We start from the raw sequence: 27,826 nt of genomic DNA on the forward strand, positions 1-27,826 counted from the left end.
TTTGTTAGAGATACCACAGACTGCTTAAACCAAGAAGAGAGGATACAACTGATGCTTTCCTAATATAGATTAGAACTCTAGTGCTGAGGCTATTAGTGTCAGAAACCTTATCTTTCTCATCTTTGAATCCTCTTTAGATTCAGCAAAATGCTTTTTGAATAGAAATTAGTCTTCTGTTGGTCGTGTTCTTCTTCTCAATGCTAAATGGTTGATATACTGCTGATGGACCCAGAAGAATCTTTTATGTTTCAAAAGCTAGAATAATCCATGCAGGAATGGTTCATTCTGGCCTTGAATCCAGACAACAAAAGATAGGAGAGCTAACATTCATTCAACTCCTCCAGGGATTCTATAGTCATCATCTCACTGCATCTTCATAAAATCCTACAGAAGTACCGTTATTAGACCTATTCTTCTGATCAAGAAACAGAAATTAAGATTAATAATTGTCCCATAGGCAATAACTATTAAAGAGAGAGTTAGAATGGAAACTCTGGCTTCAGCTCCATTAGATACACAAAGTAGTCTTTCAGAGATTAGTGAGTAGAAAATGGGAAGAGCCTTGGAAAACAAATGTCAATGTTATTTCAGTGAGAAGAAAACTGAAAGAGCTTTTAAGGCATGTGGCTCCTGGGAAAAGTTGTGTCAGATTAAAAAAGAAAAAATTGTGTATACTTCAAAAGAAGAAGCCTAAAGAGTGCCATGTAGCCCAAAGGATGGCACCAGGAAAAGTTCAGAACAAATTCATACTGATACAAAACATAGCCAAATAAATTCATACTGTGCAAAACATAGCCAAATAAATAGTATTCTTACACTTAATGCTTATAATAAAAAATTAGGGAAAGGATGGATACCAAATAAATAAAATTCTTATGCTTAGAATAAAAAAGTAGGCAAAGGATGGATATCCCTATTGTTTGAATAAAGTTGTATAGCATTACACAATTAATGAGAAGATAACTTGGGTTAGCCCCTATTTGTTGATGTCTTTTCCATTGACTTAGCCTTCCAAATTAAAATTACATAGCAAATATTATTAAGAGGCTATTGTTATACAAAATGCAAAAGCACTGAAAAAATAGAACTGAGAAAGGTCTTGATAGTCTTTGCAATCAGGTGTGAACAGAACTTGCAAATGTGATTATGGAATGTTTTTCAGTATTCATAGAGATAACATCAAGAATGAGAGTGGTGCCTTAAGATCAGACAAGGAAAAATGATGTACTTATGAAACCCCAGCTGTACTTAAGAGAGGAAAGTAGAGACAGAGACTTGGAACTGGGTCTTGTCTTTTTTTGTAATTCCCATAACACTGGGCATGCTGCCTAGCACATCATGACATTTAATAAATGGGTGTTTTTTTGGTTTAAATGGGAATAATTTCCCAATTCAAACACATGTGAAACAAGTATAGTATCATATAGTTGGCATGATTTATGAAGTGCTTTCAGTTTATAAGAGAGTTGGTATTATAAACCTAAGATGTCAGTGTAAACCCCATGTTACTATTATTATCATATTTACTAATATATTTTCAGCCCAGCCAATATTTCCCATGGTTACCATTTTCCCGATGCCATGTAAAACACCAAGGACATAGAGATAAATGAAGCATTCTTTGTTCTCAGGTTTCTTACTCTCCTGAGCTAGTAACAACTAGGCTGTGACTTAGCAGAGATCTTTGCCTTTAAGAAAATGTGTGTCTATGAACAGGCACAGTATTCTAGGCAAGAGCTACTCGTGGATGAATGTATGGATTATTATGACACATAAAGAATGAAGCAAGTGAGGATTTCAGCTATGAATTCTCTAAAACATACAGGTTCTGGTTCTTAGAGCTGCACATACTGAATGAGACAAGGTAGAGAAAAGCAAAGGAAGAGCTGGTTGAGTATTTTATTCTGTGCCATACGTTGTTCTGAGAGTTTGTATGTACTGCAACACTTAATGGTCACAACAAATTATTCTTACTCTACAAATCAAGAAACTGAGGCATAGAAAAATGAAATGCTTTGCCCAAATTTCTTAGGAAGTTTGACTACAGGCCTCATAATCCTTTTACTCTAAACTAAAACGTAGCTGTGTTCTAAATAAGGAAAGCCAACAGGGCAAAAAACGGTGAGCTGGTCTCACTTTGGGCTCTGCCTCTCTTTCTTTTTGTTATCCATTCTCTCCTCTAGGTATCTAGTACTCTGTTGAGAGCTCTCTTGACAAAAAAACATAGTCTCATGATCATAGTAAAGTATAGCAAAACCTCCATAGTTGACCACCTCCTGAAGTTGACCTAATTTTCATAAACCACACATGTACCACTTGTATATATCAGTATAGTAGGCCTAGTTCCTTATGTTGACCATCTCTATATGTGGACCAATTTCTAATACTCCCTTGGGTGGTCAACTTATAGAGGTTCTATTGTATTTAGCCTCCCCCAGATATGTGTATTTTAATAAAGAAAATCTCGAGGAGAGAATAATGTATAACACACAAAAAATGACTTTTTAATAATGAAAATTTCTTACCTGAAAATGATTAATAGAACAAATGTTTGGGGGAAAACTTAACAGAAGCTTCTTTTCAAAGATGAGCTTTGAATCAGATTAGGGCAGAAGTGATAGATGCAGATTCTCTGAGCAGGAGGAATGGGACCCCTCATAGCCATAGGAAGAACAAGAAGCCCTATGCTGGACTCTGTCCAAGGGGATTTCATTATTAAAATCCCCAAATTTCTATCACATAGATTCATGTAGTAGACAAAAATTCTTTTACAACATTAGACCTGTGTTATTTTAATTCTTTATTTTTTTCTAGAAGGATTTATTAGCCTCACAGAACATAGAATATGCTTAATTTCACAATTACAGAATTACAGAATATGCTTAATTTCAGAAATCGAACACTGCATGTTAACAGCACGCATATATGTAAGCTCCAGCGAGTTTTCCAAGTACTTTATCCACTTTAGTAAGATGGTAAAACACTCTTACAAGATACGTTTTCCCTCTTTTTTAATTCTTTAACATCCTCAAAGCTCCTCTGTTCTGGTGGTTAGGTAGAGAAGCATTCACCTAAAACATGAGTTAGAAAGATTCTCCCAAGAGTTCTTAGTGCACTGTTTTGTTTTTTTTTTTCATGTACATTGATTTCAAAGAAAGACCAGAATGAATAAGACAGGCAGCAGATAGATGGAACTAATTTTGCTCTAATATTTGTCTAGAACTTGTGTGTCAAGATTAGTAAGGGGATTTTTTTTTAATCTTTCTAAAAATGTTTTCTAGAATTGTTCCTAAAATAAACATCTACATATTACTCCAAATGTGGGTGCCAGATTTTGGAGAGAAGTTAAGGATGATTTTCTGCTTAATCAAAAATCAATACCAATATATTGATGTTTACTTTCAATGAAGTAAAAACTTGATTAGAAGAATAGTGCATTCCTCTTAATATTCAAATGAACAAAAATATATTATCTGTTTTTGTAGGTAAAAGCTAGTTGGATATTTCATGTATTTCAGCTTACAGATAGATTAAATGGGTTACTCCTTTTAACATTCAAGAGTTGGAAACAAGTGGCCATTCCTTTTCTTCTTAGAAGAAAAGATAGGGCCAGGCAGGCACGGTGGCTCAAGCCTGTAAACCCAGCACTTGGGAGGCTGAAGTGGGTAGATTGCCTGAGCTCACAGGTTCAAGACCAGCCTGAGCCAGAGCAAGACCCCCATCTCTAAAAATAGTTGGGCATTGTGGCAGGTTTCTGTAGTCCCAGCTACTTGGGAGGCTGAGGGAAGAGAATCGCTTAATCCCAGGAGTTTGAGGTTGCTGTGAGCTATGATGCCAGGCACTCTACCCAGATTGACAAAGTGAACCTCTCTCTCAAAAGAAAAAAAAATAAGAAGAAAAGGTGACAATTTCTTAAATAGTAACTTTCCAAAAAATACTTTGAGAAAATAGAGATTTTTTTTTATAAAAGTAGGCCATGAATTGAAATATAAAGGATTAAGTGTTTTTGCCATACTTATAAAATAATTATGTGTAGAAATGGATATGTTAATTAGCTTGACTATAGTCATCGTTGTGGTATGCTTATGTGCATCAAAACATGATGTATGACTTATATAAGATTCTGATTTAAAAATTAAAATGATAAAGGAGAATTAAATAATATAACAAAAGTATGATCCCCCATAACCAAGTAAAATATTTCCAGAAATATAGACATTTACATATGAGACCCTATCATTATACTAGTAATATTAGCATGTAGTTACTACAGATTCCTTGAAAAATTAAAAATATTTCCTAATTATTTCAGGGAATTAGAAAAGCACTTTGACACTGGTTTTTAATAAAAGAAACATTACTTTTTATAACCTAATAGCCACAATTATTTGTAATGGAGAAATACCAGATTAAAAGTTTTCACCATGGAGGAAAATACACCTATCAGAAATACCTGGGAATAATTTTGTATCTGGTGAGACAATGAATAAACATAATCCTCTAATTCCCTTCCCAACCCGATATTGTAAATGCTGTATATATGCTGACTCCACAGAACTAGAATCTATTGCTACATCCTAGGAAATCCCTAAAAACAGTGGAATCAGTGAGAAGCAAGTCCAGGGACCAAGGGCAGGCTAAGACCTTTCCACTGTGCATGTTTAGGTTTGTTAGTGCACATGCGCCTCTCACACACATCACTGAGTGAAGGAGTGTTGCCTGCGCTCTTGCTGCTTTGAGACAGAAAACAGGCTGAATCTTCCAAGATAAGGACAGGATTCTTCCCTCCAATGTCTGGAGTTAGTGAGTGTATTACAACAGCTACACTGGATCGAGTCGCCTCTGGATTTCTCCCTTTCATTATTTCTCCATCCTCCTCAAGGTCTAATGATTACAGGGAAGAGATATAGCTTCTTACATGGAAGAATCAGGGCTTTGGGGCAGTGTCATGTATGTGTTAAGGGTTTAGTCAACAAAGAATGATGGAACTCAGCTTCTCAGAAGAGAGTTTTTCATCAGTGACCTTTGAATCAAATGCTATACTTTTAAGGAGAGGCACAAGGAAGAGTCTACATTCTCTCCCCATGGGTGCATTTTACCAGCTAAGAGGTTGTGGAGTTCTAAGGAATGATAAATAACAAAATTACTGAGGAATACAGTTTCTTTACGAGAGAGAAAAGAAAAAAAGACTGAACACCCTATTCACCATGAGATGGAATTGTCTAGAGAGAATAACTTTATAAAGCTAGAAGCACTATAATTTTCTCAAAGAGATAAGAAAGAATGTTGATAGGAATAAATAATTTTCAAAAACTGATTGTAAAAATAAGTATGAAACTACATAGCAGATTAAAAAAATAAAAAGGTATTGCAAGGAGGAATGCATACAGCAAAAGAATGAATAAGTTGTTGTCAAATCTGATGGATAAATTAAATTTAAGCTAATCAAAAGGGAAAAAGAAGAAAAATTTTAAATAAAACTTAAGAAGTGTTGAGGATAAAGGTAGAAATATCAGCATTTATAAGAGTCTCAAAAGGCACAGGTGACAATACTAATTATAAAGATTTTACCATAATTTAAGAAACATGGAATATCTCAAGTTGAAACAGCTGACAGTGTGAAAGAGCATTTTTAAGAAAGGGGAAAATGTCAATGTCCAGATCTAAAATGAAAATTAGAGCATCAAAAATAGATAAAATGTAAGCAGAATTATAAAATAGGGGTATAACATAATGTTTTTAAATGCCAGGTATATAGAGAAATTTATATCCAACAAATAGAGGTTCCACATTATTTCTGAACAAACATATGTGAGTCATTATGAAAGTTTTAAGATATACAAAAATAAAGAGATGTTAAATTGACCTGGATGGAAAAAAATGAAGCCCTTCTAGCAGCACAATTGATTAGCTGAGCAAGTTGAAACTTGCATGCATGAATGTAAAAGGATGTTTCTTAGAAGTGAAATAATAGACCATGACACAGTTTGTCTCAAAACTTTTGTAGTGACCCACATATAGCCCTCTCCCACATGTACAAACTATGTGCCAGATTATAAGGAATTAGTAACATACAGACTATTTTCTTTAAGGAAATAAAATTAGAAATTAATAATGAAATAGTAGCTTAAGGACTAAATAGTTTAATATTTAATAACTTTTGCATTGATCAAACTATAGAAAAACAAAAATTCTTAGAACTAAATGAAAAAGAAAACATCAAAAATTCTGAAACATAGCTCAAGAGGTACCTAGGTAGAAATTGAAAGCATTCAATATATTTCTTTTTTCTTTTTTTTTTCAGTTTTTGGCCAGGGCTGGGTTTGAACCTGCCACCTCTGACGTATGGGGCTGGCACTCTACTCCTTTGAGCCACAGACACCACCCTCAATATATTTATTTTTTAAAAAGAAATGTAGGAAAAAAATGGGAAAAGCTTTCAACTCAATATGAGTAAGAGTTCCAGAATAAGCTCAAAGATACAGTAGAACCTTTGTAAGTTGACTACCCAATGGACTGTAACAAACTTGTCAATGTACAGAGGTGGTCAACATAAGGAATTAGGCCTAGTGTAGTGATACATATATGTGGTGCATGACTGGTCTACTGGTCAACTAAGGAGGTTTACTATATAAGAAAAAACGTCAGCCGGGTGCAGTGTCTCATGCCTGTAATCCTAGCATTCTAAGAGGCCAAGGGGCCAAGGGAGGCAGATCACTTCAGCTTAGGAGTTCGAGACCTGCCAGAGCAAGAGCAAGAGCACGACCCCGTCTGTACTAAAACTAGAAAAAACTAGCTGGATATGGTGGCAGACACATAGTCCCAGCTACTCAGAAGGCTGAGGCAAGAGTATTGCTTGAACCCAAGAGTTGGAGGTTACTGTGAGCTTTGATGATGTCATAGCACTCTACCCAGGGTGAGAGTGTGACTCTGTCTCCAAAAAACCAAAACCAAAAACAAAACTGAAGATAATAGCAGAAATTAATGACAGAATGAAAACAATAAGGAAGATTAATTAAATCAGAATCATTTTAATAGATAAATTAAGTAGAAAAATCTGATATTGATGGGGCAAGTAGAAGATAGAAATATAAAAATCAGAAAGAATATAGAAAGCTATACGATAAAGATAATTCTATGAACAATTACATGTCAATACATTTAAATGTCCTGTTAAAGTATATATTTTCCCTACCATAAAATTGCCATTATAACACAAGAATAATAGAGAAGTCATTAAAAAATTGAAATAGGGGTGGCGCCTGTGGCTCAAAGGAGTAGGTTGCTGGCCCCATATTGGCGGGTTCCAACCCAGCCCCAGCCAAAACCAGCAAAACAAACCAAAAAAAAATTGAAATAGTATTCAACCTCTGTTTTTCCCAACACAGAAGTTCAGATAGTATTTTATAATATGTATTTTCTTTCAGATGTTCAAAGATAGGATAATCTTTGTCTATACAAGGGAATTTTTAAAAACAATTAATATGGAAAGTTCCCAACTTATTTTTCATGGCTTATATAACTTTGATACCAATGGTAGGTACAGTTAATATGGGAAGATAAAGTTAATAAAAGAAACAAAATGTAAGATCCATTTCACTGATTTAAATGCATGCAAAGCCTACATAGGTAGCTTAGTAAATCTAATATTGCGAAATGTTATGATTTATCCCAATAAGGCAAATGTCAGAAAAGCAGTCAAGAAAATTTATTACAGTAATGGACTGTGAAAGAGCATGTGATTATCTTAAAAGCATAGAAAAAGTATTTGATAAAATTTAACATATTTATAATAAAAATAAAAATTAGCTTAAAAACATTTTTTGAGTTAACAGACTTTAATCAGCAACTTGGATGAAACACTTAATAAAGTATGGATGAATCTACTTAACAATTAGATATGAGATGAAGATATCCACCATTATCATTATCATTCAAGATGTTTTCAAAAATCCTAGACTGTGGAATAAGATAAGAAAAGAGAAAAAACAAGAGGTAAAGATCTGAAAGCGTAAAGCAAACTCTATTTATAGAGCATATGGTCATTTACCAAAGAAAATCCCTAAACAGCAAGAGAAAACCTTTAAGAAAAGCAAACAGGTCGGCAAAATAATTGTATGTAGAAAATTCATTTAGAAATATTATGTCCCCCTATTCTAGCAATAACGTAAGAAATAGAATAGGAAATATTTCTATGAAAAATCTATAAAACAAGAAGTAAGCTCTCAAATACATTGAAAACAGAAACAATATCTGAATAAATGCAGAGGAATATCATAAACATGATTAGAATAAATAAATAATAATTCATCTATAAATCTGTGCCACTGCTAATAAAAACTGTGATAGGCTATTTTAAAGAACTCTTAAACAAACTTATTATAAACCTTGTAGGCAAAGTACAAAAGCATGTTAGTGAAGAGTGTAATGTTGGCACAGGAATATACAGTTTCATGAAAAACATCTGTGTACATGTTCAAACAGACAGCTCAAAAATCAGCAGAGAATAGATGGTATTGTAAAAAAATCACTTTATAATGAAAAATAAGTTTGAATTTTTCCATTAAAAAAGGAAAAGTACAGGAGAATGAAATACTTATATATTGTAGGTATAATGTGACTCTATTAGACAATGTAAGATAGTGGTTTTGTGATGTTGGTGTGAGGAAGGATTTTCAAAATATCTTCATGCACTCAAATGTACAAAATAATAAGTTGGGAAAAGATGTATTTGACATAATATTCAGAATTTCCATCTAATAAAATTATTCTTGGCAAAGCAAACAGAAGCAACATACTAGAAATGGGATTTAACACATCTAGAACTAACACATTTATGTAGATAAAGAAATTTAGAAAAGTAAAAGAGAAAAATACACAGTCTAATAAACTATAAGCCCATGAATAATGATAGGTGATTCATAAAGAGGAAGTCTTGAGTGACTAACAAGTACATGAAGACGTACTCATCCTTGCTTTTAGTAAGGAGCCACTTTAGGGGGCAATCAGGCAATTCTAGGTGAACTTGAGTCTGCAAAGTTTCCATGAGCTAGTAATCTCTTCCCCTCAGCATATTGTCCAGAGAAATACTTAGTGATATTTTTTATGACAGTGAGTACTTGTAGCAACCTGAACATCATCCTCAGTGGGAATAAACGGATACATGAAAAGTCTTGGATGTGTGCATGCAGGCTATGCAATGGTACACAGCCAATAGAAACAAGCAAATGAATTTCTCTGAAACAATGTATAAATACACAACAACATGTACAACTGTTAAAATAATCATTGAATTTCAAGAGCTAAAAATTGAAATCTACTAAATGACGTGTTTATGAAAAAAGCCCAGATACGATAATCCTTAATATTTTATAATAACTATACATATCAAAGAATATGAATTGGACTAGGGCTAGTGGCTTAAAGGGGGAAAAATAAATCAAACAAAGGAGGCCTTCCACAAGTCAATAATGGTAATATGCCGTGAACAGAAAAATAGGATTAACTCAACCTTCTGTACCTGAATTCCATATTTAAAAAAATAAAAAGTCATTTGAAGAGCTTCTTTAAACAGAATCCTCAAATCTAGAGTTGAACTTGAGTAATTTGTAGCACTTTTTCAGATGATTCTGATTAGTCCTCTGCAGGTGGTGGTGTCACAAGGGCAGTGAGTGTTGGAGCCACCTGAGCGTGTGTGTTAATGTGCAGATTTTCAGATTTCCAAAGAGTCTATGTAATACCACAACCCGGGACCCAGGAATATGAATATTTCACAAGAATCTCTTTCATTACAGGTGGTTCCTGGGTCACACCCTAATAAATAACACTTGAGGGCACTAGAAGTAAACTCTTTAAGGAGGGATCATATCATTTAGAAAAGAGATTGCTCATTATTGCCATTAATTTTTAATATAATTTTGAATGTTCTAGCAAATGCAATAATATTCAAGCTGTGAAGAAGAAGCATAACCATTAGAAAGAAATAGTCACTCAGTGTCTGCTCTAGGCACACTCTGCCCTCTTTGACAGAGATGGTAAAGTAAGGGAGGGTCCTGCAGCAACATCGTCTGGGGTCAGTAGTAAGTTTCCTTGAGTTTGTTAGTTTAATGCACTATTCCAAAGGAATATAAGCAAGCTAGTCTTTTTTCTAGAAGGTTCACCTATCACAGGACGTCTGAGGAGAGGTTGGCAATGAAACAGGTATTCTAAGGAGCAAGTCTGTAGTATCATGGTTTCCTCTGATGTCTCCTTCATTCAAGCAAGTCCCCAAGCAGCAGTCAGGTAGGATATGAATATTTTAAAAAGTGTGGATCAGAATCAACAAGGAATTAAATACAGAGAGTTAAATACAGAGTCAAGGCCCAACCCCAGACCTGCTACATCAGAATTGCTATGATTCTGAACCAAGAATCTGTTTCCTTATAGAATTCTTGTGCATTTAGAAAGGATTAACCAGAAGAAGTGACTCATTTATACTTAATGGCTGGCACTGAGTATAGTGGGAAGACCAAACAGATGCTTAAAATCAATCTTGGGACACAGTATTTGTGTGTGTATGTGTGTGTGAGGAGGGAGTTATCTAGAAAAACAGAAATGCAATGTCAGTATCTATTCATGGAAAAAAACTGAAATTTTTCAGTGTGCCATGAAAGTGGTGGTAGATGTTTTATGAATGTTTTGCAGAGAAATTATGGGATGGAGAACTGTTGTGTATGTTGTTGTTGGTATGTTGTTATTGGGATCGTTAGTATAGTTTGCTTATGTGTTTATTATTTGCGTGTATGTGGTGGAGGCGTCTCTTGGACAAGTATTTATATAGCAGATGAGGGAGCACAAGGGAGGCAATAAATGGGAACTCTCTTTGGGAAGAATTTGTAAAGTTCTGTTACTCTGAGGATTAACTGACAGTCATTCAGAACAAGAAGTAGAGGAGTGTCTTCCTACCTTCCCGCCCAGATGAGTTTCACACTTTGGGAGTCACACTTTTCTGAGTCTCCACTTTGGGAGACCAGAAGCTAACCCCTTGTGAAATCATCTGGAAGGCTCCCTCAAGGGACATAAGCAATGCAAGGTTGGGCAAAGTAAGGTGGGCATGAGAGGAGGGCAGCTTTGGAGTGACCCAGCAGGGAGCCCAGACTGAACAGGAGGCTCCACTGGCAGGGCACATTAGAAAATGAGTGAGGAGAGTGCCTGGAGAAAGCAAAAAGATAGTTCAAGAAATAGAGGTGAAGAGCTGTGTGATCTAAGCTGCTTATGCTCAGAGAAGACAAGAGTGTTTGAGCCCTTGGAGGTGCTGGGTCAAGATCCAGGATATGACTGTCCTTGTTAGAGGCTGGTGGTTACTAGAGTTGAAGGTCCCAGTGGAGGAGGCTGAACAGTGATGAGTTAGAATATTAACTACAATGTTTAGGTCACTCATGATGAGAGAAGAGAAGGGGCAGAGAAAAGGCCATGAGGAAGGTGATGGTGAGTTGTGACGAATGACAGAGGCTGGTAGACTGCCCGGGCTTCGAGTGTAGAGAAAGGAGCTGAAGGCAGTTGATCAGTGATTAAAGAGCAGCTCTGGGGAACCAGGCCCAGACATTAGGACGTTAAGCAGAGTAGGGGAATGAAAGTATCCTTAAGAGGGTAAAGAAAGAGAAATAGTGAAAAAAAATTTATAGATATAATAAAAATTGTTCTTCAGTGAATAAGATTTCTAAGGAGCTTAATAAAAGGTACTAGAAGTTAGGCCAAAAAGAAAAGAGCAAAAGTTGTGGATATGTGGGATTGAATTAGGTTGGGATTAGAATAAAAGAAAACAAGGTGTTTGTTTGGTTGTTGCATAGGGCAGGTGGGGAAGAGTGAAGCAGGAGCATGAAGTGTGGCCATGAGACCCAGGTGTAGGAAGCTAAGGTTTTGAGGAGCAGAGAGTTGAGCACTTGGGAAATTCTAGTAGACGTAATACACTGGGCATGTTGGCACTTCTCATTTAAAATAATCATATTTAGATGAAAGAATCTCAGAGTTGCCAGAAATCTAAATAGTAATTTGTTAGATTATCTTTATAACAAAGATAATCTCTATGACCAAGTTTGACAGGATGGCGGCATTTGGTAATTTGTCCTGATTTTAAATGAAAGCAGTTGTAGAGCAGGAACTCATTCATCCATTTTTTCCTGTTTGTTCTTTGCTGAGTGAGATCTCTACCAAGCAACTATTGTAGACTGAGCACCATATGAGGGTTTGAAGGAACATGGTGAATAACATAGGCTAGAACTTTTTTTTTTTTTTTTTTTTTTAGCAGTTTTTGGCGTGTATGGGGCCCTGCTCCTTTGAGCCACAGGCGCCGCCTAGGCTAGAACTTTTTAAATCAATCAGATGCAGATTAAGAGAACAAACATCTATTAAGAGGGAAGACATGATGTCAAGTGTTCTTAATAAAATAAAAATTTTATGTATACATATAATATTTACAAATTATGAAAAGTGAAATAAAAGAACTACATAGGGTGTTGTGATAGGGAACTCCTGGAGAGGAGGAACTTCTGTGAAAGAGAAGGTCTCCTGGAGATAGTTGTATCCAAGCAGAGAACTTAACTGAATGATGAAGAGACAATTAGACAAAGAGTATTCCAGGTGTGCAGAGTCCCCAGGGAGGGAAAGAGCTGATGGATTTGAGAGATGCGTGGAAGGCAAGGCTGGCTTCACCTCAGTGCAGAAGAGAAACAGAGAGTCAGACAGTGCACATGGGCCTTGTAGAGAGGTGATGTGTGGCTGGAGGAGAAACTATTGTATTATGTGAAAGGTGTAATGTCTTTATCTATCCATTTATCTGTGTTTCTGTATCAGCCCAGTGAAAAATGGATGCTTAACTAGAAGCTAATACCTATTTTTTCCTACTCTCCTTGGTTATAAACATAGCTAACACCTGGGAGTTTTGTTGTGTTCTGTTTTTCCTCCATACTTAAAGTATAGCACTCTCGGTGGCTTACTATCTCTAATAAAAACTCATGTAGGAGGGGGCATATAATATTGTTCCGGTTAGATTTTCTGTGGTTTAACACAGATGGGAAAAGTATTTTAAGAAGCTTAGCTATTTTGTTAAATGTTTATGACTTGTAAATTCCCAGCCTTTTAGGATTATCCAAATGTGTTGACATTGATGGTGAATTTGAAGGGAAATTAGCCAAATATGTTTTTGTCTAATTAAGCAGTGGGGTCTAATAATAGCAGTTAAGGTTGGTGAGCAAAGCAGGGCTACTTATTTTCCTTTGAAGTTTAGATGTTCAAATTTTTTCCTACCAATTTTTGGAGAGTAATGGAATGAGCTGTCAGAGCTTGAATCCCCAACCTTCCTTTAAAACAAAAAACAAAAAAGTAGACCACTAGTTTCATTTCACCAGAATCCTAAAGTCTGCCTCTTATGAACTTCTATTTCTGTGCTTCTCATAAAATGCAGGAGAATCAATCCCCTCACTTTTGGCTCAGGGGTCTAAAAAAATGAGAAAAAGTTTGAATTTCTTGTGATAGTTTTTAATGTCTTGGGCTTTTATAATTCGTCAAAATATTTATCATCTTTTTAACAGTAATTGTAGCAGTTAGGTATGTAAAATTGTAATAATTTTGTCTGACCAAAATACTAGTATTTAGCACATTACTGCAGGACAATAATTTGTTAAACCCCTGTGGGGATTGACATGAGAACAAGTGCTGTCTTGGAGGGACTTCCTTCAAATTTTACACAGAATTTCATTCATCTTCATAATAGCACTATGCTAGCTTTCACTATATGTTTTTTTTGACATGTAGTCTGTGTTGGGAAGTGTTCATTTAGATTACCATATTTCAGATTCTGAAGTCTGTGCCCTTTTGTCCTTTTATTCACTCTCACCCAGGTGGAAATATTTTTATAATCTCGGTCACCCGTTTATCAACCGTAGTGATTTGTAGCCAAGTATATTTGTATTTAAAGAAAAATTTGAGGATGATGATGAGGATGACTGTTCATATTTATTGGCCATCTACTAGATGGGTCAAATGGTAGAATCATTCCATATGAATGGTGTAACTAATATTTTGAGTTGGAGAATCAAATATTACTGTATTGGTTGTCTCAGCCTACAAGTAATATAAATAGCAGACATACTATAAATGTAAGCTTTTGAAAATATCAAACATCTTTAATTTAACCCCCCCAAGGCCACCTGAATGCAAATCTTTTTAACATAACTCATTCACCACTACAGATAAAGGAACTATCTAATTAGGGTTCTTGTATTGATTCTACCACTAATGAACATCAATTCCCTAGATTTTCTAGACTTTGTTTCTTATCTTTAAAATCATGGATTTTAAAATTGTCTTTTGCCTATAAAATTCTTGGATTTGGCTTGTACGTACCATCTTGTAAATTATTCATAATCAAAATGGGGCAAAACGTTAGGTATTTTTATTTTGCTACTTAATACCTCTCATTTCTATATAATGCTTGTTTTTTTATGTTTGGGATTCATAAGAGATAATACTTCTGTATTTTTCTTTCAGTAGCATTTTTGCCAATTCATTGTTTTCAACTTTAGTAAATTTTACTTGACAAATGAATAATAACCATCTATAAGATATTTACTTCAGTTTTGGTAAATATATCTAAAAATATGTAGGTAAGTTTATTTTATGTGTTTTTGTTTTTTAGCACTACTGAAAATGCTATATCAACTTGGCCTCAGGACAGTAATTAACAACCCAGTCAGAGGTTGTTAGTAATTTCCCATTTATTTTGGAGAAATAAATGGAGAAGATTTTATTAAATAAATTGGAATTATGAGTATTAGCTAAAGAAGACTTTTGAAATTTACTTTCAGTGTAGTAGTATAGAAAAAAATAAAATGATCAAAATACCAAAATACAATTAAAATTCAAATCCAGAAGTTAAAAAAATAGGCGCTTTCAAAAGAAGACAGTCTTTATAGAAAACACTATAAAAGCTTTTGCTTTTGTTGCTTATTCATCCACTTTATTATGCATAGAAGGAAGTTAAATGTTAACTAAAATTAGTAGTGGAGTTGTAGAAGTAAGTGTTGCTTTAACTCAGAACATAATTGCAATTTAGATGTGAGTTGTATGTGTTGTTGACCTCTCTCTCAATATGTGTGAGAATGTGTTTCAAGTCTGGTTAGAAAAAACAAACCAAAACAAAATTTAAACATCCACAGTAATAATTGAAAAGGAGTGGAATATTCTTATTTTGAAATTTTGAATGTGATAAGAGTCATATGTTAATATTTAACTGTCTTCTCTGTCTTGACTATGAAACAAATGAAACGGGAAGAGAAGTGTAATGTGGGTGAAGACAATAATAATAACAACAGCAAATCACCAGCGCCTAAATAAAGTATGTAAGTGTTTGGGAGATGCAAAGCCCTGGTGAGAAGGAGGCTTTACCACAATAATGTGTTCTTACCTCGAGTGATGGGGAGGATGGGGGGTAGGTTTTGGGGAATCCCCACAATGATCCGTTAGTATGTCTACAAGAAGAATTCACTTTCATAGCTTATTCTTCCACTTTAATATGCACAGAAGGAAGTTAAGTGTTAACTAAAATTGGTATAGTTGTAGGAATTAATATTATTCTAACTTAGAACATAATTGTAGTTAGATATAAATAGAATCCTAGTTCTTTTTTTAAAAACCACATGAATGGAATATGTCCCATTAAAAGTTTTGTTGATCTATTGTGTTGAAATAAAATTCAGCAGAAATTTACTTGAAAGTCTTTTTAAAATTTTATGTAGATTGAAGGGCCATTATACTCTGAACATTTATGTCTCCTCAAAATTGATACTTGAAATCTCATCACCAATGTACTTGGAAATAGGGTTTTTGGGAGATGATTAGTTCTTGGGATTAGTGTTATACCTTTCATATTAGTCTCTTTTAGGCTCCAGAGAGGCGCCCTTACCCCTTCTGCCCTGTGAGTACACAGCAATAACATTGCAGTCTGTGAACTAGGAAGAGGGCTCTTGTCAGACACTGAATTCTCTGGCACCTTCATCTTGGACTTCCCAAACTCCAGAACTGTGAGAAATGTACTTCTGTTGTTTAGAAGCCACCCACTATATGGTATTCTCTTATGACAGCCAGAATGGTCTAAGGCAAAAAGCTAAGATATTACTGCATTTGCCTTTATACCTAAATACACATTAACCATTGATATTGTACAAATCATCACTGTTATATCTGTATTTTTTATATTTGAATTGCATAGATCCTAATAGTATAAGGAGACTTAAAGAACCAAAGCATATTAATGTCCTAGTCTAAAAACGTAGGGAAAAAACCTTAGACTCGTTAAGTATTAGAAGTAGAAAAGAACTTAGCGATCATCTAGATGAGGATTGACAAGCTGTCACCTCAGGCCAAATCCAGCCTGATGCCTGTTTGTTTCTGGACCAAGAGTTAAAAGTAGTTTTTACATTTTAAATGGTGGAGAAAAAAAATTTAAAGGGTAATATTTCATTATAAGAAGAATATAAATGTCTTAACACAATAACTAAGAAAAAGACATGAAGGCTATGTTAACCAGTTGGGTGAGAGTATTTCAAATTGTATACAGAAACAGTACACTGTATCCCATGATAGTATTAATGTACACTGCTATGACTTAATAAAAAAAAAAGAAAACAAAGAATAAAGGCAAATATAATCAGAAAAACTACAAAAAAAAAAAGAAAAAATTATATGCAATTCAAATTTCAGTGTCCATAAATAAAGTTTTATTAGAGCATAGCCACACCCATTCATTTAAGTATGGCCTGTGGCATCTCCAGTGACAGAGTGAGGAGTAGGTGTGGCTGAGATCTTAGGGCCCACAGTACCTACAGTGTTTCCTGTCGGTCCTTTACACACAAAGTTTGTAAACACCTGATCTAGATAACAAGTAAGTTTCTTTTCTGAAATTAATCTTTAGTTAGGGTTTTCCAGGAACCTGTTTGAGAAGGATTCTGCTTATGAGCTGGCTAGAAAAGTAGACAGTGATTGACAGGCAGTGTTTCCCTCGGTCTGGGGCTCAGCTTTTCCCAAAATTCTTCTGCTGTATATACTCAACTATTTCGGAGTTTATGTCAAAGTCCATAGAACACAAGGTCATTATCTGACCAAACCTCATTCCCATTATTCCTGGCACCAAATTGACCATCTAAGACCATCATTAGTGCATATTAAGAACCATGAAGATAATTTTTTTAAAATGCAGCTCTACTTCCATCTAATACATATACAGAATTATGATTTTATAAGTTTAGGGTGAAGCCTAGGGACTCTCATTTTCTAAGATGTTGAAAATTAAATGAGGTTTCTCTAGGACTAGACTGTCCAATATACTAACTACTAGGTACAAGAGACTACCTTAAATTAATTAAAATTAAATAAAATTAAAAATTCAACTTTTCAGTTGCACTAGCTATATTTTAAGTGCTTGATAATTACACGAACTTAGTGTTTTCTAGCTTGAATAGCTCAAAGGAATAATTCCTTCAATGCAGAAAGTTTTATTGACTGCACTGATCAAGGAGATTCTAGGGTTCCAATTAATCTCAGAAGTTGACTAATCAACTTTAAAATGACAGCATTAGTTCATTGATACTATCAGAAATATAAGGAAGGGAAGGAAGGGAAAGAAGGAAAAAGAATGAGAAGCAAGAAATTTCGGAAAAAGATGGCAGCCTTCATCCATTATGTAACTCTCTAATCTACTTATTAAGATTATTAAAAGGATATATAAATTGAGATGAATCAATAAATAATATGTAGTAAAAGTAAAAAGAGAACATTTTTATGTTGGGTTCTTGGAGGAACTTTTATTAGACATAGACGTTTAACTTTTATTAGACATTATGTCAGAGAGACAGGAGTGAGATAGGACTGACCAATCTGTGCATCAACTGACATAATAGAAAAGTTTGCCCTTGGCAATAGGGATCTGAGATGATAGGAAACCCCATGAGCTTCTGAAGTTTACAACAGGTGCTGTAGGCGAAAGTGAGCCATGGAGAAGCCAATTGGCAGTACTGATGTCCCTGAGCAAGTGGAATGGTGCTAGTCCGCAGACACGGGAGTGCAGCGTCCTTTCTCAGGAAGTGTGGCATTGACCACGTGCTTTGTAACCACTGCTGCTTCCTACAGTGTTTCATGAGGTTAGTCATACCAGTTAGAGAAAAGGGCTCACCAAAAGTTGCAGGAAGAAACTTGGATGAGTGTTGGTGGACACCTTGGATGAGTGTTGGTGGACACCTTAGCCTGGCTCGATTTCCCTTATTGAACATTCTTTTCTGCCACAGTCAAGAGAAGTCTGAAGCAACAGAATAAATCCACAACTGATCTAAACTTTTTCCAGTTTTTTTTTTTTTTATGTAAGAGTAGTACAATGTATTTTACAGTATGGACAAACAAAACAAAATGAAAATATGTCAACAGCCACAACAATTGTCAGGATAAGCAAACAAAGAAGTATGACATGACAGAGCCAGTGGTCCCCAAGAAGAAAACCTGTGGAGGAATAAACACTCTCAAATCTGTGGTACAGATTCACTGCAAAAATCAGAGAAAATCTTTCAACATTTCTCAGACTCTAGTGGACCTACGGTGGCTCTGAACAAAGTACCTAAAGGATAACCTTCAGATGGAAGGATGATTAACAAAGGTTAGGAATAGCACAAAAGCAGAAAATGTATATTACAGAAAACCGCATCAGAGAATTACTATTCTAGGTTGTGAAATTATTTTAGAATTTAAATTTAAGAAGGAGATAAATGTGGCAATTAAATATATGAGGGACATGATGACAAATCCCAGAAGTGAAGGACACATACAGGAGAAAACCAAGTGACTATAGGAAAAGCTATTACCAAAGAAAGAATGGCAGGATGTTTTCTTGGTGGGATAAATATGGATAAGCCTATCTAAAAATAGGATGATGAAAGTCCTAAAATTAAAAAAAAAAATGAAAGCATCAATGTGACAGGAGAAAAATGTTTGTTTACAAGAGAAAAAAGAAATCAAGTTGACATCAGACTCTCCAAAATTTGAAAAATACTGAAGAGAAAGGAACACAAGACTCTTGAGAGAAATATATTGAAACCCAAGAATGTTATAGCCAGACAGGCTATCATTCATATTTGAGAGCGGTTGGAGATATTAAGAGACATGAAAGGACTCCAAATGTTTTTACCCGCATTCTTTTTCTAGAAAAAAAAATTGAACAAAAAAATTTTTTCAAAGAGTATTCCAGCTGACTGAAGAATGAATCAAACGAGGATTATGTGTAATAAAAGCAAGTATGGTAAGTAATTAAAACCAATTGGGATTAGAGTAGATCATGTTGTGAAAGAAAGGGTAGTGACTTATTAAAACCAAAGAATCAATATTTAAATCACTGTTTTTAATATAGTAAGAAGCTTAAATCAATAGAAAAAAAATTTAAGTAATTCTTCCAAAAGAAACTTCAAATGTTTAAAAAAATGATAATATTCTGAATATGAAGTCCCAAATTACACCAGCAAAATCTTAGAGTAGGAGTGTGAATAATTGCTTGCAAAATCTTTCGTTTTATGTGTGTGGGGGGAATTCTCAAATTCATATATTTTATTTTTGAAGTGATAAATATGTATATAGATAGAATTAAATGAAGATGCATAAAGGTATTTTAAATGTAAATTAGCCATTAGTAGGAAAAATAGGATGCATGATTTCCAAATTATAAGAAGTAAAAGAAACAAAGAGAACTTGGATACATAGGAAAGAAATCTGAAAAGATACAAATAAAATATCAAATATCAAGAAAGCAAAAAAACTTTAAGTGAAATGATGAAAATAAAATTGAAAATTATAAGTAAATAAATATGGCTAAAATTTGATGAATTTCTTTATTCCTCACTTCCCTTACCAAGAACTGAACATCAATACAGTGATCTCCCTTAATTCTTTAGGAACTTTTGTCTTTATTTTAATTGCGATATAATTTTTATTTTCTTTCATTTGGCAAGCTTCTTGAAGGAAACAGAAATACATCATCATTCCACAATTCCCCATAATCATACTTTTATTATATTATAAGCAGCAGTCAGAAAGTCATAGATATTTTAAGAAGGATTTTTCTGATTTCATTTCTTTGTTAATTTGAAGTTTATGATGATCTTTTAGTGACTGTCCCAATCTCACTTTGTAAATTTCTACTTGCCCCACATATTTCTAAAGTGCATGATGCATTGTAAGGGATGCTAAATGTATGTTTGTTTAGATGTGTCCACCATTAATTTGGCACAATTTTGCCTGGGATTGGGGGTGAAACCCAGCCCTTAAGGAATTTAGAGACTGCCCACAGTAATGTGCCAAGTTAAAGGTCCTGCAGCACCTTTGTCAGCCCCCAGAGGCCCCACAGTGGGTGTCATGGCTGCCTCGCCCTGTGTATATGCCAGTATTCAATATGAAACCTTTTCTCCAATCATTATTCTTATTTTATTTATTTACTTTTTTAAAGACAGCATCTCACTTTGTTGCTCAATAGAGCCTTAAACTCTGGGGTTTGAGTGATCTTCGTACTTCAGCCTCCTGAGTAGCTGGGACTACGGGTGTGCAGAAAAAGAAACCCATCCAATGTGGCTAATATTTTCAGTTTTTAGAAATGAAGTTCTCTCTCTGTTGCCTAGGCTGGTCTCAAACTCCTCCTGGTTCAAGCTGTCCTCCTGCCTGGGCATCCCAGACTGCTGGGATTAGAGGTGTAGGCCCCTGCATTGGCCTCTCCAATCATCTGAAATTCTTCTGTTTTCCCACTGTTTGATATTCTATTTTCTCTACTTGGTGTGAAGCTCCACTTTTGACTTCCCCCATGGTGCTCACCCTGTTTTTTATTTTTTATTTTTTTACAATTGTGAAAAACAGATAATTCGTCATTTTCTTGGAGGTACTTCCCGTGACTGACCTTGAATAGCAACGACCTCAAACCACCATTCTTGAGATTTTGCTTCCAACATCAGCACCATGAATGATATTTAACTATTCCTGAATTTTGCTCCATTACCTATGGATTTGAAGTCCCTGGAGTGAGATTTCAACTGAAGGAGCTTATATCACTTGCTCTCAGTTTACCTGCCAAGGAATAGAGAGAGGGGCTATTTGATTTAGCTTCATTTTGGTTTCTTTTCCAACAGGGGTTGGATGCTGAAAAGCAGCAACTGTCTTCCACAAGACATATGCGTATTTCTTCGTGTGAATGCATCGAATGTACGCGTTTGGGGCCTGTGTGTATGAACGGAGAATATTATGCATATATTCATTGCCTTTTAAACTATCTCAAGTCCCTGTTTCTTTAGAATTAAAAGAGCCATTTAGTTTGTATCATGTTCTTTCTACAGGTGCCAAGATTTTCCATGGAAGTGACTAGAAAATGACTCAACTCCCCACCCCACAGGCACAGTTGAAGGACAACTGGGTCTCTGCCCCACCCCCAACTCAGAGTGTGCAGATGTGTGTTTAGTTGTTTTATTGAATTTTATTTGAAGAAAGTGTTCTGTGACTCAAATTTTCTGAATATCCCAGCAATAGATCCTTGCTTCTTGATGACTTGCAGTTTCACCTGGGAATTAGAATTGCACAGTCTTGTTACACCCTAAACAGAATCTTAATACATTATTAAGATCATTAGATGGCTGATTGAAAAAGTTTAAAGAACATTGTACTCAACGATCCTTAAAGTCGAGTCACTTTCAGCCACATGGCTGTGATTTTATACACATATATACGATGTATATTTTCCATCTCCTTATTTTGCATTTTCCGCCTACACACTCCGTTCAGAGAAAAAGAAATCCATCAAAGATATACAGCAGAAAAAGAGTTTGGGTTGAATGTAGATATGAATATTTGAATTGAATTAGGTTCTAACTTTATTTCATTTCTGCTGATGGAAGATGAATGTTATCTGGCCTTGTTTCACTGTAGATTTTAAGGGGTAACTTTCAGTTGCTCCTATGAGAAAAGCTTTTGACTCCAAATACCTTACAATTAATGAAAATGAAAAAGAGAAGATGGTGAGCTGTTACATTTATGGAATGTTCTAGAGTTTACTAAGCATTTGAATATTTAATAATTCATTGAGATCATTGTAACAATTTCAGGGAGGGAGGCTGAGTAGGTATTTTCTACAAATTTAAATAAGGCCTGCACCAGGAGTCTGTTGTATCCCAGACTGGCATATCATCTTTTCTGAGGTAGTCTTTGACTTTATTCTAATTTCATGTTAACACAATGTTAGTCCAAGTACAAACAGGCCACAGAAAAGGATGTTCTTAGTATGCTCACAATATCTTTTGGCATTTTTCTAGTGGCAGAAATGTCTCTTTTGGTTTCCATTTTACTTCTGCTTCTCTGTAATGTTTTTCTAACCTTTTAATTTTCTCCTTCCACATTGTCTCACTAGCTTCTTCCTCCCTCTCTTTAATTTCATCAGCATCTGAGGACAGGCTCTACTAATTTGCAATCACTGGCACTGGGCTCTGGTGTCTTTCACATCATCTCCTGTCCCTGGAGAAGTTTCCTCCTTTCCTGTGCTCACCTGCCTCCGTACCCTCCTTGCTGGGACGCTGTGTGGCTCAGCTCTCTGTTCTACCTCCTCCTCTCCACCTGGCCCCACCACTGCTCCGCCAGGCCTCCCTCCTGCGCGGAATGTCGTTATGGCAACCGACAGTCAGTGGGCCTGGGAGACACCAGACTGAGCCAGAACTGGCAGGGAGAGACATGGAGCAGCATCTGCGGGGGCCGATAGGCCAAAGAGTTGGGCTGGCCCCCTCCTGTAGGGGAAGACAGAGGGAGGCAATGACAGCACACTGGTGGTGGTAGATTACCAGGAACGATTCCAGACCTGGTGGGATAGCTGCAAGACTGCTTCCAGCCAGGCTCTCATGGAGATACAAATGACTTTCTGTTTTGTACACCCCAATTCAGCCCTTTGAATCAGCACCTCCCCCCAATCCTAATCTTATGACTGTTAGAAGAAAGAGAAATGGAAATGATTCTAAGTTCTATGTAGAAAAGTGCAGAAGAAAATAATATTTGCTCTTTTTAGTACAATATGTTACTGTTACTATTAGTCGTATCTGGATTGTTAGCTCTGATTAGTGTGAAGAATGAGTAAATGTTAATTTAACATTTTAAAATGCACATGCTAGGATTTAATAGGAGTGTTCTTCTTTGCAGCAAACAAAAAGAACCATTAGAAGTACTTGCCTCATATTTTTAAAATATCTCTAAGTCCCAAACATGATGAAGGCATTAAGGGGAACATGTCTTTGGCAATCAATCAGGGTCACTTAGACAAGTGGAATTAAAAATAGGAATGTGAAAATCTGCTTCTAAGCTGCACTTTTATTGTACACGCAATGCATGTCTATGTGATGGTCAATAACTTAGAATGTTAAAATGCCAAAGCTAGGACAGAGGCGTATTAGTAACTCTCTCAGTCTCCATATGAGAATGGTGAGGCCCAGAAAATGGAAGGGCCTCACTTTGGGCCACACAGCTTTTGAGCTGCAGAGCCAGGCCTATGTGTTGGTCATAACTTTTTCTCATCGTTCCATTAATCTTGAAGACAGCTAAGAAAGATAAAACAAACTTATAGAAGAGTCTTTGGGATCCCAATGTTGGGGAAGTTCCGTGTGCACATTGGAGGCTGGCATTCTCTTCCCATGGCCCATCACCGTGCGTGGCCCTGCAGTACATCAGCAATACATAGTTAGAATAGCACAAATGTTGTCTGTCTGGGCTTGAATTCTTAGACTCAGTTTATATACTGGCCAAGGAAGACTTAATAATGCTTACTAAACAAAGAAGAATTAAAAGTTGTAAAATTTAACAACTAAAATAATAAAATGAAGTCAACTAAAGAAGGGAAAGCAATGTAGGAGGTAACTGTTAATAGGCTAAATTCTTCCTTTTCATTATAGAAAATCAGTGAACACTGTGTCAAGTAACATCTAGTCTTTCAAGTCTAAGTTTATTTTTTAAAGTTATATGTTAGCCATCAGAACAAACCACATTAACACTTGAAAACTGGTTATCTATGGGAAGAGGAGCAGGAGGGCTTGACTTTTTGTTTTAAGCCATTTCATATGGTTTGAATGTTTAAGCATCTGTATGACTCTTTTGAAACCAAAGTACACACTCTCATTGGTAGGGATTTGGTTAAATAAATTATGGTACAACCATGAAATGGAATATTTGAAATCCATTGGGAAGAATACAGTTGATCTGTTTATTCTGACACAGAAGTATGTCCATAATAGAAGTCTGATAGAAGAAATGAAGAGAATTGTGGAATCACATATAGGACATTATCTCTTTATAAAAATACACTGCATATGCACCTCTATGTGTGTGTGTGCACACTTAATGTATGTTTCTATATTATAAGAACAAGTGTGGAAAGACACACACCAAACATCTAGATTTGAAGGGAATGGAACTGAGTTTAGTTTTTTCTAAACTTATTATTTGAATTTTTAAATAATATGCGTGTTACCTTTTATAATTCAGTAATTATTTGAAAATATTAAAACAAAAATTATAGAACTAAAAATTGTAGCTTCTCTAGATGAATGTTTCATAAATATTATTTTTAGTTAAGTAAGCACAAACTCTTTCATAATATTACAAAGAGATTAAAAGCTTTCTAAATTGTTTAATGTATTATTGAATTTTGGGGAGTATAAAATAGAAAAATAAGTGTATTAAGGAAAAATATAGAGTAGTAGAATTCAATTTGAAAATGAACAGTGAGCCAGTGTCTTTTTTTGAAAACTAAGGACTTAAAAAAATGGGATTATTTTGAATTTTTGCGTTAAATAGGTATAATTCCTCTAACATAAACACTAAATGAGTTAATTAAAAGATTTTCTTTTTTCCTTCCCCAGTAATTCATTTTACTATTTTAAAAAGTTTAATGACTGAAATAAAGTCACAGTGAAAGTTGTTTATGGTGACTCCTGTCTTCTATATTTACTAGTAGTTGGGCCAAATCTAACGGACTGTGCACCCTTTCTCTTCCCAAAACAGCTTTGAATGTCAAGCTCTTTGTTTAATTAGCTCAGTGGAGGCACGAAGCTAAATAGTGAGCTGAAATTACAATTCTAAATTATGGAGGGTTTTATTTATTTTTACCTGACTTTGGTTCTAAGTAAGACAGAAAAAGCAGCCTCTAGCTGAAGACTGGCAAATTTTGAGCAAAAGAATAGACCATTTTGTATAAAAATCAGACACTCTGCTATATCCCTAGTATTTTATAATATTCCCTCCATGTATTTCTTAAATTTGAAAAATATATCCTAATTTTTCTAATTTTAATCTATGATATAGATGACAGTTTTGTTAAATGCTATGGCACTTGAGTGTATAGGATGTGCTCATTACCAGGGTTTACCTTGTTAATTTTATTATTTGCTTCTATTTGTATTTATATATATTTCTGAAATGTCCTTAGAATTATCTGCTTTCTATATATGCAAGCAGAAAATAATAAAATATAATTTGCTATACTTTCTCATGTCTAAATGCATTAATTCCTGTTTCAAAAAGAAAGTGAAGAAACAATTTATACTCAAAGTGTGCAAAATGAATTATCATGCAAGTTCTCATAAATGATGAAAAAGAAATTTTTTTATTATCAGTATTAAAATATCTGTTCTCTAAAAGAAATTACTCAGAATTTAGTCATGATTTTAGTTTACTTTGAGGAATATGGAAAGGTAAAGAAGATCCAATGTTCATTTTCTCTTTTTCATAGACATAGTTATGGTGCCTGTCTGACATCTCCTAATGTAGTTGTTTGCATTTTATCTTTGTCCTCTAAATATCAAGCCTTAGTCTTCCCTAGTGTATAGTCAGCTGACCCTTTGGTTTATAGCTAGAGGTTGTGTATGGTTCTACACAAATTGTCAAGTCACCCCAGGTTTCTGCAAATGTCTGGAATAATGTCTAACTTTGATAGTTTTATGGCTCCACCAGAAGATGTTAGTACTTCCTTCAATAATAATAACAATATTTCCTAATCCCTGTTATTTCCTTATCCCCTCACCGATCTAAACACACACCATCTCTGCTGTCCCAGTGAAATGTACATACAAACTTCCTTCACAGTGGATTCCCTGGATCAGATGCAGAGAGTGCATTCTGTTTCATTGCTGAAAGAAGTAGGAGTGAGATGATATGATTCTTCATCTGCTTCTGTGCACTGAAATGTCTTTACAAAAACAAAGTGAAAGAGGAAGGCAATGTGGGTCTTAAATTTAAATTTTAAATGTATATTCTCCTCAACGTCTTCCTTCTATCCCAGAGTCCCACCTGGCTCCTTGTTTCATGATAATACTTAGGCTAAAGCAATTTGTTTACGCTTTCTCACAGAATTTCCTCTCATTTGGGTTGATTTCACTTTAATTTTCTTTTTATTTTATTTTATTTTTTAATTTTTTTTTTTAAATTGAGACAGAGTCTCACTTTGTGGACCTTGGTAGAGTGCCCATGGCATCATAGCTCACAGCAACCTCCAACTCTTGGGCGCAAGCGATTCTCTTGCCTCAGCCTCCCCAGTAGCTGGGACTGCAGGTACCACCAAAATGCCTGGCTTTTTTTTTTTTTTTTGTAGAGATGGGGGTCTCACTCTGGCTCAGGCTGGTCTCAAACTCCTAAGCTTAGGGCAATCCACCCACCTTGGCCTCCTTGAGTGCTAGGATTACAGGTATAAACCACCACACCTGGCCTGATTTCACTTTAGTGTAAGAATATTTTTGAGAAACTATTTGCTGCTTGTAAATTAGAGAGTGTGTAATATGTTGTGGTATGTGGCATGAAAAATCTTCAATTTCTGAAACTTTCTCTGTAACTTTTATCCAAAGTATTTGGAACATGCAAATTTATTCTGAGTATAGTACATCCTTCAGTATCCATCAAGGATTGGTTCCAGGACCCCCCACCCCCAGCCTACTCCCCTGCAGGTAGCAAAATCCACAGATGCTCAAGTCCTTGATGTAAAATGATATGTAACCTACCAACATGCTCTCATATGCTTAAAATAGTAATTAGATTACTTTTAACACCTAATACAACATAAATAGTATGTAAATAGGTGCAATACGTATATTAGATTAGTATGAGGGTATAAATGATTAGGTTACATTGTTTGCATTTGTTAGGTAAAGTTAAAGTTGTAGTTGAGCCCTTCACTGAGAGGGTGTGCTGTATACCCTTACACTGTGCCCCTTAGGTGAGAGCACACCAATCCCAATTCTGCTCCTTTCTCCCACTCCCCTCTTCCTCATTTTGCCCTCCCCCAACTATAATTAACTTTTGTTTTTCTTCTTATGGGGGCATATATTTGTTTATCTTCTGCTTTCATATTAGTATTGCATACACTGGATTCTTGCTTTTCTATTCTTGCAATATTTACTAAGAATGTTCTTCAGCTCCATCCAGGTAAACACAAATGATGGAAAGTCTCCATCTTTTTTGGCAGAATAGTATTCCATTGTATAAATATACCACAGTTTATTAATCCATTCATGAGCTAATGGGATTTGTGTTGATTCCACATCTTGGCAATTGTGCATTGAGCTGTAATAAACATTCTAGTGTACATGGCCTTATGGAAGATGATTTTATTTCTTCCTGGTAGATACCTAGGAATGGAATTACTGGACCAAATGGAAGGTTAACTTTTAGCTCTTTGAAGATTCTCCATACTTCTTTCCATAGAGGCTGTATTAGTTTGCATTCCCACCAGCAATACAAGAGTGTTCCCTACTCT

Source organism: Otolemur garnettii, unplaced genomic scaffold, assembly GCF_000181295.1.
Source record: "Otolemur garnettii isolate 467f Iridium unplaced genomic scaffold, OtoGar3 scaffold00119, whole genome shotgun sequence".
In the NCBI taxonomy this organism is placed as follows: Eukaryota; Metazoa; Chordata; class Mammalia; order Primates; family Galagidae; genus Otolemur; species Otolemur garnettii.